This window comes from Elephantulus edwardii, unplaced genomic scaffold (assembly GCF_000299155.1).
Source record: "Elephantulus edwardii isolate Elephantulus edwardi_28Jun2011 unplaced genomic scaffold, EleEdw1.0 scaffold00007, whole genome shotgun sequence".
NCBI lineage: Eukaryota > Metazoa > Chordata > Mammalia > Macroscelidea > Macroscelididae > Elephantulus > Elephantulus edwardii.
This window is the reverse complement of record NW_006399757.1, coordinates 35,277,614-35,283,395: the sequence shown is the minus strand read 5'-3', so window position 1 is coordinate 35,283,395 and position 5,782 is coordinate 35,277,614.

Here is a 5,782-nt window from a genome sequence, read left to right as displayed (position 1 = left end):
AGGAGGGTAGAGAGAATGGTGTAGCAATGAAGGAATGAAAACCCAAAATCCCTGTAAATGTTCATTGAAACTAATAAAATTTAATAATAAAAAAAAAAGACTAAGGTGCATCCCATCCAAGCCATGGTATGTCCAGTTGCTTCCAGTGTATCTGAAAGTTGGAGAGCGAATAAGGAAGATTAAAGAAGCATTGATGCCTTTGAACTGTGTTATTGGCTAAGAGGATTGTCTCTACCATGGGCTGCCAGGAGGACAAACACATTTTTCTTGGAGGAAGTACAACCAGTGCTCCCTAGAAGCAAAGATGGTGAAACTTTGTCTCACATATTTTGGGCATGTTGTCAGGAGAGGTTTGTCCTTGGAAAAACACATCATAATGAGAAAGATAGAGGATCAGAGAAAGAGAGAAAGACCATCAGTGAATGAGACTGACTCCGTGAAACAATGGGCTTGAGCATGTTGGAGATCAAGCGGGTGGAGCAGGAGAGGGCAGCGTTCTGATGTGTTGGTCACGGGGCCACTATGAATCATAGTCTACAGCACCTAACAACAATAACTGAATCTGTAGTAATGTGTATAGAAGCTGTTAGGAAATGACTATATCTTGACTCATTCATCCTGCAGGATGCAATGCCATTTGGCCCTCCTTTGGCAAAAACCAAGATCTAAACCCAAATGCTGTGTCTGATATCATGATACAGCTATGCTTCCAGATGACCGGGAGCTAATCCAGTACTCATGATCACATGGCTGGATGAGTGAATCAAAATGGGCTGTGGGAGTCTTTGTAGTTTATAAAAATAAAAACCAAAAATGAACGAGAGCCTGCTGACATTCCCAAAATAGATACAGAGCCCGAAGGTCCATGGACCCAAAGTGAGCAAGGCCCCACGAAGTTACGGCGATTTGATTCGCTAGCCTTCACCAAAGGGTTGAAATCTTGGGGGCTCTGTTTAGGGTCAAGAGCAGAGTGTGGTCCAAGAAGGGCTGATAGAGACCCTTCCTCATTCCTTTGTTCTTCAAAGGACACTTTCCACAGGGCTCACCTGTATCTTCCAGTCATCAGTGGTGGGGGGCAGGGTGGAAAGAGGATGAGTGGGTCAAGAATTGGCCGTCAAGGAGGCACATCACTGCCAGTCTCCTGCCCTTTAACCACCTCAGCTGGCAGCCTGCCCAATTCCCTGCTCAAGGCCATCAGACAGTGCGGGTAGTGCCCCAGTTCTGGTCCTGTGTGTCTCCTGATAAAGAGGAACCAACCCAAACAGCTTCCCCAAGTATGTTTGCTTTGAATTTCCCAACATACCTTGCAAAAGGTCAAAGTGAGAGGGCCTGACAACTATGGTCTTAGCTATGACGTGCATGGGGAGCTCTCAACTTTCCCCTTGACCCCTGGAGATTCACAGATTACAGTCAAAAGAGAAAAGTAGGTCATTTGGTATAAAGTGAGCAATTCAGTGATTGGAAGCCCTTTGCCACATCTGATGTCAAGGCCGATGGACCCCATGCATAAACAAGGGCAGTTGTGCAACCTGGAGACTGTTTTGTGTCCCCCTTTTACTTAATAAATTACTCTGAGCACAAGTGAGCTTGACCCTGATTGTGGTTGTACATATTCTCAACAAAGCATAATACAGCATCAAAGACTGGAGACAAGGGGAGCTCTGGTGGCCTAGTGGCAAGAAGCTGTACTGCAATCCCAGAGACATGCGGTTCGAATCCACCAGATGCTCTGCCAGAGAAGGAGGGGCCATCTCCTCCTGTACCAGTCAGATCCAATTTGACGGTACACACACACACACACTAAAAAAAAACGAACCAAAAAAACACACAAAAGACTGGAGACAGCAGCCACGTTGATCTGGCACCTAGTCTAGGTACTTTACAGATAGTCTTGTTAGGGTTGGGATCATGGTGTTCAGCATGTTCCTCTAGGGTTCTAGCAGATGGGATACACAAGTGTAGCCAGTTGGAGATCAAAACATCTGTATAATTAGCTCTAGTGGCCTAGTGGCAAGAAGTGGTGCCGCAGTCCCAAATTATCTGTGTACAGTATTTCACTCCCAAATATATGGTTCCTTTATCAAATGAGCTTGGAGAACATGCCTAAGATCCTACTTCCCTTTCTGAATTTCTCTATGGAGGGGACAGCTAGTTTTCACAAATCTGCTTTCATCTCTGGGGAACATAGTCAAAGGCTATAGTTAACCAAATGCTAAATTAATCACTAGGCTTCTAAGGGATCTATAATCAGCTGGTTGAAATCTGCCCAGAGGTGCCTCAGAAGACAGGTGAGGTGATTTGCTTCTGAAAAGTTTCCATCTTGTCAAGTGTATTCAGAGCATTTCTGTTCACAGTGGGGTTGCTGAGAGCCAGAATCAACGACTGGCTTAGGCACATAGTTGGACCGCCCCTTCCAGCCTCCCTCACATTTGGGCACAGCAAGGTGTGACAGATGCCCAGTGTGTCTCCAGTTCCCTGCACAGGAAGGCCTGGTTGCCCAGCTGGGAGAAGAGTGGTCTGCAGATGGTCTCCAGCCATCAGTCTCTTCAGGCATCTGGACGAACATCCTTCCACAACTGCTCAGAGTTACAAAGGAACTTCTATTGTTCAAAGCCTCTGCTACTTCAGCTCAGTCTACCTTGATTAATGCACTTAACCTTAAACTGGTAGGATTTTCACTAATCTCTGTATTGTCTTACCTCTGTTCTGCAAATGGATAAGCTGGAGAGTGGCACGTCCCCATCCAGGGTGGTCATTACACAAGAGCAACTAGAAGCCCAAGTGCCCACTAAACCAGGCTCATGCAGAGCAGAGAGTTTGCATGCACTGGCAAGAACAAAGATTTTCTCTATACAGCATACTCCAGGGAAACATAACCAATGCTACCAGGCTTTCATCAATCAAAAAGTGGCTCAGTTTTATACCTCAATTTTATTGTTTGATGGTCAATTCCAACTTGATAGCAATCAGTGGATCATAACTGAATTACTTTTGCTTTTGTCTTTCCTGTTTGCTCCTTGTTGTTCTTGGCTAGCCAGCCCAGTCAGATGAAATCTTGTTTGTTGAGTTCATTAATTTTCTCTTTAAGCAGCAAAAATAGTGAAAGCTATAAATACTGCATGGCTTACATCCCAGGAAGCCAGGTATACAGGAAAACCTGTCATGGTTTTCCAACTAGTCTGGTATTTCAGACTTCATTTATTCCTTATGCAGAGAAAGCTATTATTCTACACTATATTATGAAATTTCAAGTATATTCATGATTTTTCTCTAGAAGTAGAAAAGGGAAACTAAGAGAAAAAAGTAATGAAAGCATCCCAGTGCAAAGTCAGTATGTGGCCCATCTAGAATTGACAGATTCTTATCCAAGGAGTGAGAAAAAGCTACATGCATTTCCAGACGAATAGGTCAAGGAGGGTAGTTTGTGGAAGACTTCACCAGTTGGGACCTGGACAAACATTGAAGGTAGCGGGCACAAGAAATGGAAAATTTCCATGATTGGAGTCGAGTCGGACAAACCAGAGTTCAAATTCTAACTTAACTCCTTGACAAGCGACTTAGGAAAGGTCCTGAGTTTACATTTTCTTATCTGTAACATGAGAAAAAGGAGCATCCCTTATACATGGTTGCTCAGTTGCTTCCCATGTACCTGAAAGTTAGGTAATGAATAAGGAAAAGAACTGAAGCCTTTGAATCAGAGAGCTGGGAAAGACAATTGATCAGTCCCTAGGCTGTCAAAAGAACAAGCAAATCTGTGTCAGAGGAGGGGCAACCAGGCTGCTCCTCAGAAACAAGGATAGTAAAACTTCATCTCACATACTTCAGGCAAGCTTTCAGGAGGGGCCAATCCTTGGGAAAAAGACATTATGCTGAGAAAGAGGGTCAGTGAAAGAGCAGTGACTCAGCTGGGAGGGTCAGCTGTTGTTGTGTACTGCAGAGTTGGAACCGGCCCACAGCTGACCCTCTGGCAGGTTTTCAGAGGCAGTTAATTGAATGGGAGGAGATTGCCCATTCTTTTTCCTCAGAGCAACTGGTGGCCTTGAACTGCGAACTGGGTAGGAATGCAGTGCAACTTCTTGCCACTCGATCAGGAGCCAGTTTTCACTTAATGGCAATGAGTGAGTGAAGGATTATGTAACCAGCACCCCCTTTTCCTCCCTTTCCCAGTTCACGGACAATGACCACTTTTGCTTATGGTTTGTTTCATTTGATGTTGGTCACATGGTAACGTGAGGCTGTCCAAGGCCATGTACAATGTAGAGTGGAAGGGTCGACCCAGAGTGATGTGCACACAGTGTAGGAGGGGGTTCTGATGTTTCTGCAGGGCTGGCATACTTAAGTCCTGACTTTGTGGGTGTTACTAGGTGTGTGTGAGTCAGGGCAAGAGGCTACAGATTAAATATGAAAGTATTTACCCAGGCGGGTCTCTAGTTCACACCGCTGACTTGGAGGCTATTTCGCCTGTCAAGTCAAGTCAAGTCAAGGAGGTTATTATCTGAAGTGCACTGACCTAGTACTGTGCTGGGTGCTACATGGGTATACAGGAAGTCCTTGTGTTCTCAAGCTGGTGATAATGCACCCAGGTAGCCAGGTACAAGTTAGGAAGTAATAAATGCCCGCTACAAAATGAAGGTGGTTGTTACGAGTTTGCGAAAATAGATCCATATACCATCCATCTCTTTCTGCCCCCCTCCTCGCCATCTAGCTTTTTTTTGTTGACAGTAGGGGTGTGGTTCAGCCTATGGGGAAAGAATCTGGATCTGGAGTTACAGAGGCAGGAGACTTGAGTTAGGTCAATACAGGCAGCAAGGAATTGATTGGCTGGGAGGAGCAGAGATAGAAGCTCAGAAGGCATAGCAGGTTGAGCAGAACAGGGCTGAGCAGGGTGTGTTCAGGTGATAGTAAAGGAGCTAGCCATTTGGAATTTGGTATTGAGGAATAAAAACAAAGAATGTAAAATAGAAGTGGAATTTATACTATGTTTGGAATTAATAAGCAGTCAGATAAACATCATATTAAACATCAGATACATATTAGGTGTTTGGTAGGTAGCTACAAGGTAAAAACAGAATTCATAGAGATTAACTGTTAGGGGCCTTAGGATGACTAGGAGAATCAGCCCATAGATAAGTGGCCAGCTGGCTATACATGGCAGAGTGTAAACCAAGAAGAGGGGCTGTAGGAATGGGATAGCTGAAGGCAATGCAAAGATAAAGCTTAATGACATGGATACCAAAGGGAAGGGGGGAGGTGAAGATAAGACCAGCATACACAAGCCAAGGAAATCAGGAGTGTAAGATTTCAGTGGTAGGAATACGTCGGTAAGAAAAGTGTATTAAAGGATTTGGAAATTCTATGAACTTTGATGAATGTCGATACTTATAGAAAGGCTTCAGTCCTTTTGCTCATAGGGTGCTATGAGTCACAGCAATCAACAACAACAAAGTATAGATAGTGTATATGCAACTGCAAATACAGTAAAAGATTTTGCTACCTGGAGAAGCCATCTGAAAACAATTGTTTCTATTATTTGTATGTAAATAGGGAGTAAAATTTCAAGTTGGGTGGAAGGCAGGAAAACCTAGTTGCTTAGCTTAATGATGACTAATGTTCTATTGTATTTACTCTCATGGGTCAGAGACATTAGTGTTTAAATGGCATGAAAACACTGAGTTACATAACTGTCCAAACAACCTGGAGAAATTTTGTTATGATATACCTTTTAATGCTTCATAAGAGAAGCATTCAGAATCACATCTGCTTCTTCCATTTGTAAAGGGCA